This window comes from Coregonus clupeaformis, chromosome 18, assembly GCF_020615455.1.
Source record: "Coregonus clupeaformis isolate EN_2021a chromosome 18, ASM2061545v1, whole genome shotgun sequence".
Classification (NCBI taxonomy): Eukaryota; Metazoa; Chordata; class Actinopteri; order Salmoniformes; family Salmonidae; genus Coregonus; species Coregonus clupeaformis.
Genome location: NC_059209.1, coordinates 53,536,473 through 53,548,706, shown reverse-complemented (window position 1 = coordinate 53,548,706; position 12,234 = coordinate 53,536,473). Strand labels below are relative to the sequence as shown.

At 43.1% G+C, this 12,234-nt stretch overlaps 1 protein-coding gene across 2 annotated transcripts in view; it reads right to left on the bottom strand.

The window, feature by feature from the left end:
• The window catches only part of LOC121573401 (ras GTPase-activating-like protein IQGAP1), an 81,852-nt gene that overhangs the window by 62,154 nt on the left and 7,464 nt on the right, over positions 1–12,234 (bottom strand). The window lies entirely within an intron of this gene.

Below are 12,234 nucleotides of genomic sequence, written 5' to 3'. Positions count from 1 at the left end.
ATGCACACAGGCCACTAATGAGAGAGTGGGAATCATCTGCTATAATCAGCTTGGACTGGATATAGTTATCTCTCTGTGTTCTTGTGAATTAAGAGATTAATAAGAACACAGAGAGAACAATTATCAACGTCATAGGATCTTTTTGGCATGCATTCTTAAAAATCCCAAAGAATCAGAAACCTGCCTAGTAGGATACTTGGGACATTATTACCAACTTTAGAGAGAGTGTGGGGACATTTCTTACATTTGCTATGACAAGCTCATTGTCCACCCTCCCGCACAAAAGCCTGGGAGGAGTGAGAGAGCCAAGCTTCCTGGTCAGTAACATCACATACACAATTCTTTCTCCATATTATGTCTATCTCCAATAAGCTACCCAGGAAAGGGCTAAGAATAGCCCATATTAATATATGTAGCCTTAGAAATGGTTCATGAAATCAATAACTTGCTAACATCGGACAACATTCATATACTGGCTATCTCTGAAACTCACTTAGATAATACCTTTGATGACACAGCAGTAGCAATACAAGGATATAACATCAACAGAAAAGACAGGAATGCCTATGTGGGAGGTGTTGCTGTACAGTGCTATGAAAAAGTATTTGCCCCATTTCTAATGTTCTCTACTTTTGCATATTTGTGATACTGAATGTTATCAGATCTTCAACCAAAACCTAATATTACAACAACTTATTATTATTATTATTATATTATTACAGGAAGCAATTGGTTGGAGTCATTGCAGCTAAAGGTGGCACAACCAGTTATTAAGTGTAAGGGGGCAATTACTTTTTCACACAGGGGAATTGGGTGTTGTATAACTTTGTTTATGAAATAAATTAAATAAATATGTAATTGTTGTGTTATTTGTTCACTTATGTTCCCTTTATCTAATATTAGGTTTTGGTTGAAGATCTGATAACATTCAGTATCACAAATATGCAAAAGTAGAGAAAATTAGAAAGGGGGCAAATACTTTTTCATAGCACTGTATATGTTCAGGGCCATATTCCTGTAAAGCTTAGAGAGGATCTCATGTCAAATGTTGTTGAAGTGTTGTGGTTGCAAGTTCACCTGCCTCATCTAAAGTCTCTTATTTTGGGGTGCTGCTATAGGCCACCAAGTGCTAACAGTCAGTATTTGGATAATGTGTGCAATGCTTAATAGTGTGCGTGATGTTAACAGAGAGATCTATTTTCTGGGTGACCTGGACTGGTTAGCAACTAGCTTTCCTCTCAAGAGGAATCTTCTTACTGTGACTAATGCCTGTAATATGACCCAGGTTATCACTCAACCAACTAGTGTATACCAATAGTGTTGGATGTGACATCCACTTGTATTGATCATATCCTCATTAACGCTGCAGAGCTTTGCTCCAAAGCGATATCAGTTCCAATTGGCTGTAGTGACCATAACATTGTGGCAATAACAAGGAAAGCCAAAGTGCCAAAGGTTGGGCCTAAAGTAATTTATAAGAGATCATTCAAAATGTGTTCTCTTTTGTTGAAGATGTAAAATATGTATGTTGGTATGAGGAAGTGAATCCAGATGCAGCACTGGAAGTATTGAAAAGCATGCACCTGTTAAGAAATTAACTGAGAGAACTGTTAGAGCCCCTTGGTATGGTTCAAATAAATGATGCAAAAGAAGTGGCAAACAAGTCAGGCTGCTCAGCTGATTGGAACGACATACTGTAAATTGAGAAATGTTGTGAATAAACTTAACAAAAAGAAGAAATTATATTACCAAACCAAGATAAATGACATAAAACACAATGGAACAAGACTTTGGAGTACCTTAAATTATATCATGGGCAGAAAATCCAATTTATCCCCATCGTTCATTGAAGTTGATGGGTAATTTATAACAAAACCTTTCAATATTGCCAAAAATTTCAATTACTATTTCACGAGTAAAGTAGAAAAACTCAGAAGTGAAATGACATTATTGAACAGTGAACCATCATATTTTTGTATAAAATATCTAATAATGAAAAATAAGGATTGCTGTTTTGAATTTGGTCAAGTTTGTGTGGGAGAGGTGGAAACTATTGTTATCCATCAATAATGATAAGCCACCAGGTATAGACCACCTTGATATGAAACCATTGAGAATGGTAGCAGACTGTATTGCCACCCCTATTTGCTATATTTTTATTTTTATTTATTTAACCAGGTAAGCCAGTTGAGAACAAGTTCTCATTTATAACTGCGACCTGGCCAAGATAAAGCAAAGCAGTGCGATAACAACAACAACACACAGTTACATATGGGGTAAAAAACATAAAGTCAAAAATACAACAGAAAAATATATATACAGTGTGTGCAAATGTAGCAAGTTATGGAGGTAAGACAATAAATAGGCCATAGTGCAAAATAATTACAATTAGTATTAACACTGGAATGATAGATGTGCAAGAGATGATGTGCAAATAGAGATACTGGGGTGCAAATGAGCAAAATAAATAACAATATGGGGATGAGGTAGTTGAGTGGGCTAATTTCAGAAGGGCTGTGTACAGGTGCAATGATCGGTAAGGTGCTCTGACAACTGATGCTTAAAGTTAGTGAGGGAGATAAGAGTCTCCGGCTTCAGAGATTTTTGCAGTTCGTTCCAGTCATTGGCAGCAGAGAACTGGAAGGAATGGCGGCCAAAGGAGGTGTTGGCTTTGGGGATGACCAGTGAGATATACAGTGGGGAGAACAAGTATTTGATACACTGCCGATTTTGCAGGTTTTCCTACTTACAAAGCATGTAGAGGTCTGTAATTTTTATCATAGGTACACTTCAACTGTGAGAGACGGAATCTAAAACAAAAATCCAGAAAATCACATTGTATGATTTTTAAGTAATTAATTTGCATTTTATTGCATGACATAAGTATTTGATACATCAGAAAAGCAGAACTTAATATTTGGTACAGAAACCTTTGTTTGCAATTACAGAGATCATACGTTTCCTGTAGGTCTTGACCAGGTTTGCACACACTGCAGCAGGGATTTTGGCCCACTCCTCCATACAGACCTTCTCCAGATCTTTCAGGTTTCGGGGCTGTCGCTGGGCAATACAGACTTTCAGCTCCCTCCAAAGATTTTATATTGGGTTCAGGTCTGGAGACTGGCTAGGCCACTCCAGGACCTTGAGATGCTTCTTACGGAGCCACTCCTTAGTTGCCCTGGCTGTGTGTTTCGGGTCGTTGTTATGCTGGAAGACCCAGCCACGACCCATCTTCAATGCTCTTACTGAGGGAAGGAGGTTGTTGGCCAAGATCTCGCGATACATGGCCCCATCCATCCTCCCCTCAATACGGTGCAGTCGTCCTGTCCCCTTTGCAGAAAAGCATCCCCAAAGAATGATGTTTCCACCTCCATGCTTCACGGTTGGGATGGTGTTCTTGGGGTTGTACTCATCCTTCTTCTTCCTCCAAACACAGCGAGTGGAGTTTAGACCAAAAAGCTCTATTTTTGTCTCATCAGACCACATGACCTTCTCCCATTCCTCCTCTGGATCATCCAGATGGCCATTGGCAAACTTCAGACGGGCCTGGACATGTGCTGGCTTGAGCAGGGGGACCTTGCGTGCGCTGCAGGATTTTAATCCATGACGGCGTAGTGTGTTACTAATGGTTTTCTTGAGGTCCAGCCGTGTAGTTCTGGGCTGATCCCTCACCTTCCTCATGATCATTGATGCCCCACGAGGTGAGATCTTGCATGGAGCCCCAGACCGAGGGTGATTGACCGTCATCTTGAACTTCTTCCATTTTCTAATAATTGCGCCAACAGTTGTTGCCTTCTCACCAAGCTGCTTGCCTATTGTCCTGTAGCCCATCCCAGCCTTGTGCAGGTCTACAATTTTATCCCTGATGTCCTTACATAGCTCTCTGGTCTTGGCCATTGTGGAGAGGTTGGAGTCTGTTTGATTGAGTGTGTGGACAGGTGTCTTTTATACAGGTAACGAGTTCAAACAGGTGCAGTTAATACAGGTAATGAGTGGAGAACAGGAGGGCTTCTTAAAGAAAAACTAACAGGTCTGTGAGAGCCGGAATTCTTACTGGTTGGTAGGTGATCAAATACTTATGTCATGCAATAAAATGCAAATTAATTACTTAAAAATCATACAATGTGATTTTCTGGATTTTTCCCGTCTCTCACAGTTGAAGTGTACCTATGATAAAAATTACAGACCTCTACATGCTTTGTAAGTAGGAAAACCTGCAAAATCGGCAGTGTATCAAATACTTGTTCTCCCCACTGTACCTGCTGGAGCGCATACTACGGGTGGGTGGTATGGTGACCAATGAGCTAAGATAAGGCGGAGATTTGCCTAGCAGTGATTTATAGATGGCCTGGAGCCAGTGGGTTTGGCGACGAATATGTAGTGAGGACCAGCCTACAAGAGCGTACAGGTCACAGTGGTGGGTAGTATATGGGGCTTTGGTGACAAAACGGATGGCACTGTGATAGACTACATCCAATTTGCTGAGTAGAGTGTTGGAGGCTATTTTGTAAATGACATCGCCGAAGTCAAGGATCGGTAGAATAGTCAGTTTTACGAGGGCATGTTTGGCAGCATGAGTGAAGAAGGCTTTGTTGCGAAATAGGAAGCCGATTCTAGATTTAACTTTGGATTGGAGATGCTTAATGTGAGTCTGGAAGGAGAGTTTACGGTCTAACCAGACACCTAGGTATTTGTAGATGTCCACATACTCTAGGTCAGACCCGTCGAGAGTAGTGATTCTAGTCGGGTGAGCGGGTGCCAGCAGCGTTCAATTGAAGAGCATGCATTTAGTTTTACTAGTGTTTAAGAGCAGTTGGAGGCTACGGAAGGAGTGTTGTATGGCATTGAAGCTCGTTTGGAGGTTTGTTAACACAGAGTCATTTGAGAAACCAAGGCTATTTAGTCTGCCAATAAGAATGTGGTGGTTGACAGATTCGAAAGCCTTGGCCAGGTCGATGAAGACGGCTGCACAGTACTGTCTATTATCGATTGCGGTTATAATATTGTTTAGGACCTTGAGCGTGGCTGAGGTGCACCCATGACCAGCTCGGAAACCGGATTGCATAGCGGAGAAGGTACAGTGGGATTCTAAATGGTCGGTGATCTGTTTAACTTGGCTTTCAAAAACTTTCGAAAGGCAGGGCAGAATGGATATAGGTCTGTAACAGTTTGGATCTAGAGTGTCACCCCCTTTGAAGAGGGGGATGACCGCAGCAGCTTTCCAATCTCTGGGGATCTCAGATGTTACGAAAGAGAGGTTGAACAGGCTAGTAATAGGGGTTGCGACAATTTCGGCGGCTAGTTTTAGAAAGAAAGGGTCCAGATTGTCTAGCCCAGAGGATTTGTAGGGGTCCAGATTTTGCAGCTCTTTCAGAACATCAGCTGTCTGAATTTGTGTGAAGGAGAAGCGGGGGGGGCATGGGCAAGTTGCAGCGGAGGGTGCAGAGCTGGTGGCCGGGGTAGTGGTAGCCAGGTGGAAAGCACGGCCAGCCGTAGCAAAATGCTTGTTGAAATTCTCGATTATTGTAGATTTATCGGTGGTGATAGTGTTTCCTAGCCTCTGTGCAGTGGGCAGCTGGGAGGAGGTGCTCTTATTCTCCATGGACTTTACAGTGTCCCAAAACCTTTTGGAGTTAGTGCTACAGGATGCAAATTTCTGTTTGAAAAAGCTAGCTTTTGCTTTCCTAACTGATTGTGTATATTGGTTCCTGACTTCTCTGAAAAGTTGCATATCGCGGGGGCTGTTCGATGCTAATGCAGTACGCCACAGGATGTTTTTGTGCTGGTCAAGGGCAGTCAAGTCTGGGGTGAACCAGGGGCTATATCTGTTCTTTGTTCTGAATTTTTTGAATGGGGCATGCTTATTTAAGATGGAGAGGAAAGCACTTTTAAAGAACAACCAGGCATCCTCTACTGATGGAATGAGATCGATATCCATCCAGGATACCTGGGCCAGGTCAATTAGGAAGGCCTGCTCGCTAAAGTGTTTTAGGGAGCGCTTGACAGTGATGAGGGGTGGTCATTTGACCGCGGACCCATTACGGACGCAGGCAATAAGGCAGTGATCGCTGAGATCCTGGTTGAAGACAGCGGAGGTGTATTTAGAGGGTAAGTTAGTCAGGATGATATCTATGAGGGTGCCCATGTTTACGGATTTAGGGTTGTACCTGGTAGGTTCCTTGATAATTTGTGAGAGATTGAGGGCATCTAGTTTGGATTGTAGTTTGGATTGTAGGATGGCCGGGGTGTTAAGCATATCCCAGTTTAGGTCACCAAGCAGTACGAACTCTGAGGATAGATGGGGGGCAATCAATTCACATATGGTGTCCAGGGCACAGCTGGGGGCTGAGGGGGGTCTGTAACAAGCGGCAACAGTGAGATACTTATTTCTGGAAAGGTGGATTTTTAGAAGTAGGAGCTCAAACTGTTTGGGCACAGACCTGGATAGTATGATAGAGCTCTGCAGGCTAACTCCACCCCCTTTAGCAGTTCTATCTAGACGGAAAATGTTGTAGTTGGGGATGGAAATTTCTGGTGGCCTTCCTAAGCCAGGATTCAGACACTGCTAGAACATCAGGGTTGGCGGAGTTTGCTAACGCAGTGAATAACTCAAACTTAGGAAGGAGGCTTCTGATGTTAACGTGCAGAGAACCAAGGCTTTTACGGTTACAGAAGTCAACAAATGATAACTCCTGGGGAGTAGGAGTGATACCTTTAACCAAAGCCTAAAGGAGTGTATCCACAGGTGTGGAAGGAAGCTAAAGTAATTCCACTGCCTAGAAATAGTAAAGCTCCCTTTACTGGCTCTAACAGCCGCCCAATCAGTTTGCTGCCTGTTCTTAGTAAACTGATGGATAGAATTGTGTTTGACCAAATACGTTATTTTTCAGAGAACAAGTTAACTACGGACTTTCAGCATGCATACAGATAAGAGCACTCAACTTGTACTGCACTGACTCAGATGCCTGATGATTGGTTAAAATAAATGGATAATAAGATAGTAGTTGGAGCTGTATTGTTAGATTTCAGTGCAGCCTTTGATGTTATTGAAAAAACGAACTTGCTATGGCTTTACATCACCTACATCACATGGTTGGAGGGTTATTTATCCAATAGAACCCAGAGAGAGTTCTTCAATGGAAGCTTCTCTAACATCAGATATGTACAGTGCGGTGTCCCTCAGGGCAGTTGCCTTGGGCCATTAATCTTCTCTATCTTTACAAATGATTTGCCACTGGTCTTACACAAAGCTAGAATGACTATGTATGCGAATGATTCCACACTCTACATATCAGCACCCAAAGCCAGTGAGCTCACTGAAATTCTAAATAAGAAGTTACAGTCAGTATCAGAATTGGTGATTAATAATAGACTGGTCTTAAATACATCTAAGACACACAAACACACATTCTTTAGTTGTATTGTTTGTATATCGTTGTATTTTAAATTTGTGTAACTGTTCTTGTCTATGAGCGTTTTGTTACTCGTCGTGTTTTATGTTTTTGTGTGGACCCCAGGAAGAATAACTGCTGCCAGCAAAAGCTAATGCGGATCCGAATAAACCAAAATAATACACTGATATTCCAAAGAGAGGTGTGCACTCTGCAGCACTTGACTCTCAGAGGCTGCGTTTAGACAAATAGACCAATTCTGATATTTTTTCTACTAATTGGTATTTTGACTAATTACATCAGATCTTTTCACATCAGAAAATCAGAGCTGATCTGATTGGTCAAAAGACCAATTAGTGAAAAAAAACATCAGAATTGGGCTGTCTGTCTAAACGCAGCCTCATAGAGCTGCATTTGAACAGATGACTTAGCAGGCAGCCTGAGAGCCACCTAAACAGGGAGTTGGAGGGAGTCAGAGGAGCAAGTGAGATTCAGCTGAGAGTTGACCTTTACCTGCCCACTAATGAGATCCCTTCCCCTTGATGATCAAAAACTTTGCTTAATCCAATCCAATTCCTTCATTTCTGGCTGATTTGAGCCGTGTCCAGACCTGACCTCGGGTCTCATCTAGTGGACTACTGGTTGGCTCAAGTGGAAGTGACTGAGGGTTTCCAGTACATGGAGTGTGTGTGTGGTGCGTGCGAGCGTGTGTGGGTGCAAGGTGAGCATGCATGCGTTTTGTGAGTCTACATTTGTTGAGTCCTTGTCCGTGCTGTGACTCAGGGTTTCCGTTAGCCAGTAATAGCAGGCTTTGAGTTTTGGGGGGGAGAAAGCCGATAAATAAAATTGGTGCCAGCCAATTGTCCGGGAGAAGAAAAAATCCCATTGCGAAATAATGCTTTTTAGCTCATTCAGTGATGGAAATACCAGTCGATGTATACTGAACAAAAAATATAAAACGCAACATGTAAAGTGTTGGCCCCATGTTCCATGAGTTGAAATAAAAGATCCCAGAAATGTCCAATACAAACAAAAAGCTTTTCACAAATTTGTTTAGTGAGCATTTCTCCTTTGCCAAGATAATCCATCCACCTGACAGGTGTGGCATATCAAGAAGCGGATTAAACAGCATGATCATTAAACAGGTGCACCTTGTGCTGGAGACAATAAAAGGCCACTCTAAAATGTGCAGTTTTGTCACACAACACAATGCCACAGATGTCTCAAGTGTTGAGGGGCCAGCCCAGGACCTCCACTTCCGGATTCGTCACCTACGGGATCGTCTGAGACCAGCCACCCGGACAGCTGATGAAACTGAGGAGTATTTCTGTCTGTAATAAATCCCTTTTGTGGGGAAAAGCTCATTCTGATTGGCTGGGCCTGGCTCCCCAATGGGTGGGCCTGGCTCCCAAGTGGGTGGGCCTATGCCCTCTCAGGCCCACCCATGGCTGCACCCCTTCCCTGTCATGTGAAATCCATAGATTAGGGCCTAATTTATTTATTTCAATTGACTGATTTCCTTATAAGAACTGTAACTCAGTAAAATCTTTGAAATTGTTGCATGTTGCGTTTATATATTTGTTCAGTATAAATACATTTGACTGGTCATACTTATCGGTCTATACGTTAATTTGCATAATTTTGTGGAATTAAATTGGTGCGTGTACAGTATATTCATTATGCAACTTATCAACTAAAAATGTAAATGTAAATGTAGCCTAGCCAAAATCAGGCAATTATTTTATATCAACTTACTTTCATTGTCCAGTAGCCAAAGGCCCAATCCTAGTCATATTAGCAACCCATGCTAGTTGTTGCATATTAAATCTCCCCTCTTTCTAAATGTCTAAAGAATATTTTCATCTCTGTCACACGAAACCGCTCGCATGTGTGGTGCCCTTTTGACAACAGGTGTTTTCCCGCTAATTGCATTATGGAATGAATATTTGCGTGTAGCCTACCAGTAGGCTTAAACAACTTTTTTTTTAAAATTAGTCTGATACAACAGATCAGAAAATGTTGCCTATAATGTTGATAAACTATTATTTATTCACATTTATAAGCGCAACTAAATGTTCTGATCTGTTGTATCAGACTCATTGTTTTTTAAAGTTGTTTAAGCCTACTGGTTGTATGAATTTGGGATGTATCGTCCCACAACTGTCCCAGAGTCTGTTTGGAACAAGCTATTTCTTTCTCGATAAGCTGACCAATAGAATAGGTAAACGTTCCTACTTTTGGGTGGGGGGTAGTAGATTGACATATGCTAGTGAATTTTCTGTTTGTTACTCATCTTGTTGGCTGAGGAAAAGTAAATGTGGACAGTTATTCTAACATCTTAAAAGTGCACATCAGAATTCGGTAAGAAAGACCGCACATCATTGCATCCTCGGCTTACATGTTCTGTTAATATGAATGACCATAATCTAAATGTGATTTCTGTCATTCTGAGCACCGTGAGTGGACACCCTAATCAGGTTACGCACCCAATGCAGATGGGTCCTGTACATTTCTCAAATGTCCGGTAAATTAAAATGCTGCCAGTCAAATGTCCGGCGCCACACTTTCAGAAACCCTGCTATGCATGTAGTGGGTGAGTATGTAATTGATGGACCATTATTACTGGGAGTACTGGGAAGGGCTTAGCTAGTTAAGTCTGCAGACTGATTAGACCACTAAGTTACTGGGGTGACTGACGAAAAATACCCTTGTTGCCCTCAAGACCCAGAGTGGAGAAGCCTATGAGGCCCTTGCAGGCTTGGAGGCAAGCCTAATTTGACGGAGTAGGCTGCATCTCTCCAAACCCTATTCATTCAGAATAACTGAACGTGCTGCTGACACACTGTCATACTTGCCCGTGCTCTTGAAAGAGCAGCACAATCCAACCCACTACGCAGTATTTACACCCTGATGAACAAGTTAGTTAGGCCTAGAAGTCTCGCTAACGAATCCCAGCAAATAATTAATTGCTGCACCATTGTTGGGCCTTATCAGCCCGCTACTGTGGAACTACTCTCACTGACATCTAGCCCTGTAGCTCCTGTGACCCACTCTCACTGACATCTAGCCCTGTAGCTCCTGTGACCCACTCTCACTGACATCTAGCCCTGTAGCTCCTGTGACCCACTCTCACTGACATCTAGCCCTGTAGCTCCTGTGACCCACTCTCACTGACATCTAGCCCTGTAGCTCCTGTGACCCACTCTCACTGACATCTAGCCCTGTAGCTCCTGTGACCCACTCTCACTGACATCTAGCCCTGTAGCTCCTGTGACCCACTCTCACTGACATCTAGCCCTGTAGCTCCTGTGACCCACTCTCACTGACATCTAGCCCTGTAGCTCCTGTGACCCACTCTCACTGACATCTAGCCCTGTAGCTCCTGTGACCCACTCTCACTGACATCTAGCCCTGTAGCTCCTGTGACCCACTCTCACTGACATCTAGCCCTGTAGCTCCTGTGACCCACTCTCACTGACATCTAGCCCTGTAGCTCCTGTGACCCACTCTCACTGACATCTAGCCCTGTAGCTCCTGTGACCCACTCTCACTGACATCTAGCCCTGTAGCTCCTGTGACCCACTCTCACTGAGGCAGGAGACAAAGCCAGCTTACCCAACCAACGCAAGACTCGCCTCACCACAGTCTTTATTTAGCCTTTATTTAACCAGGTGAACATTCTCTTTTACAATAACGATTAATGACCTTAAGTCTCACTGAGGGGCAGATTGTGATGCAAGGGTCTGCTAAAAACAAGAGTTCATTGGACAAGCCATGGAACTTCTAGTTTAAGGGTAAATTTATAAAGGGTCTGTTGGCCCTGAAATTCTTATGCCAAAGACCACAATATGAGAGGGTGAAGGGGGCACAGGAGAGGGTTTAGGTACAGGAAAGTACACACACACACAGCAGGGGTCTATCTCTGAGCTGTGTGAGCCGAGGGGGAGAACTATGGTCAGAGCATCCGTCAGTCTGAAGACCGCTGAGCCAGCTGTGTTATTGGAGAGGACCAGAGTGTGAGTAAACACTCACCCCAGAGGCGTGGGATCCCCAGCACAGCCATTATACACTCCACACTCAAACTTCCTGGAAGGCCTGCCTGAGCTCAGTATGCTGGGCTATATTTAATCTGTCACTGCCTTCATCTGTCAGAACATCACTGGACATGATTTATAGACTTGATGACTCATTCCTTTGTTAAGGTAATGTTTTTCTATCCTGTGGGAGCAACAAGTCAAGTTACACGAGGGGCTCTTAAATGCATGTGGCTTTCAAATCCTTGAATTGGGGGAAAATATATGGCCTTAGTTCCTCCATACTATACTGAGGGCCCATGTGCATAGTATTACAAATATGTCAGAAGGGGTTCCAGATGTAACCTAGAGAGACAGTACCAGAGGTGTGGACTCGAGTCATGTGACTTGGACTCGAGTCAGACTCGAGTCATGAATTTGATGACTTCAGACTCGACTCGACAAAATGTACAAAGACTTGCAACTCGACTTGGACTTTAACATCAATGACTCGTGACTTGACTTGGACTTGCGCCTTATGACTCGAGAAGACTTGCTACGAGGACTTGTAATGACTTGCAAAGGCTTGATAAGAGGACTTGAAATGACTCGAAACTAAAATGTAGGACTTTGGACTCGACTTGAGACTTGATGGCTTTGACTTTTGACTCGACTTGGGACTTGCCTCATCTTTGACTCGACTTGACTCGGGACTCGAGGGCAAAGACTTGAGACTTACTTGTGACTTGCATAACAATGACTTTGTCCCACCTCTGGACAGTACCACTTTGCTCTGGGGTGTATAGGTCCAGTCAAAGGGCCACAGTGCA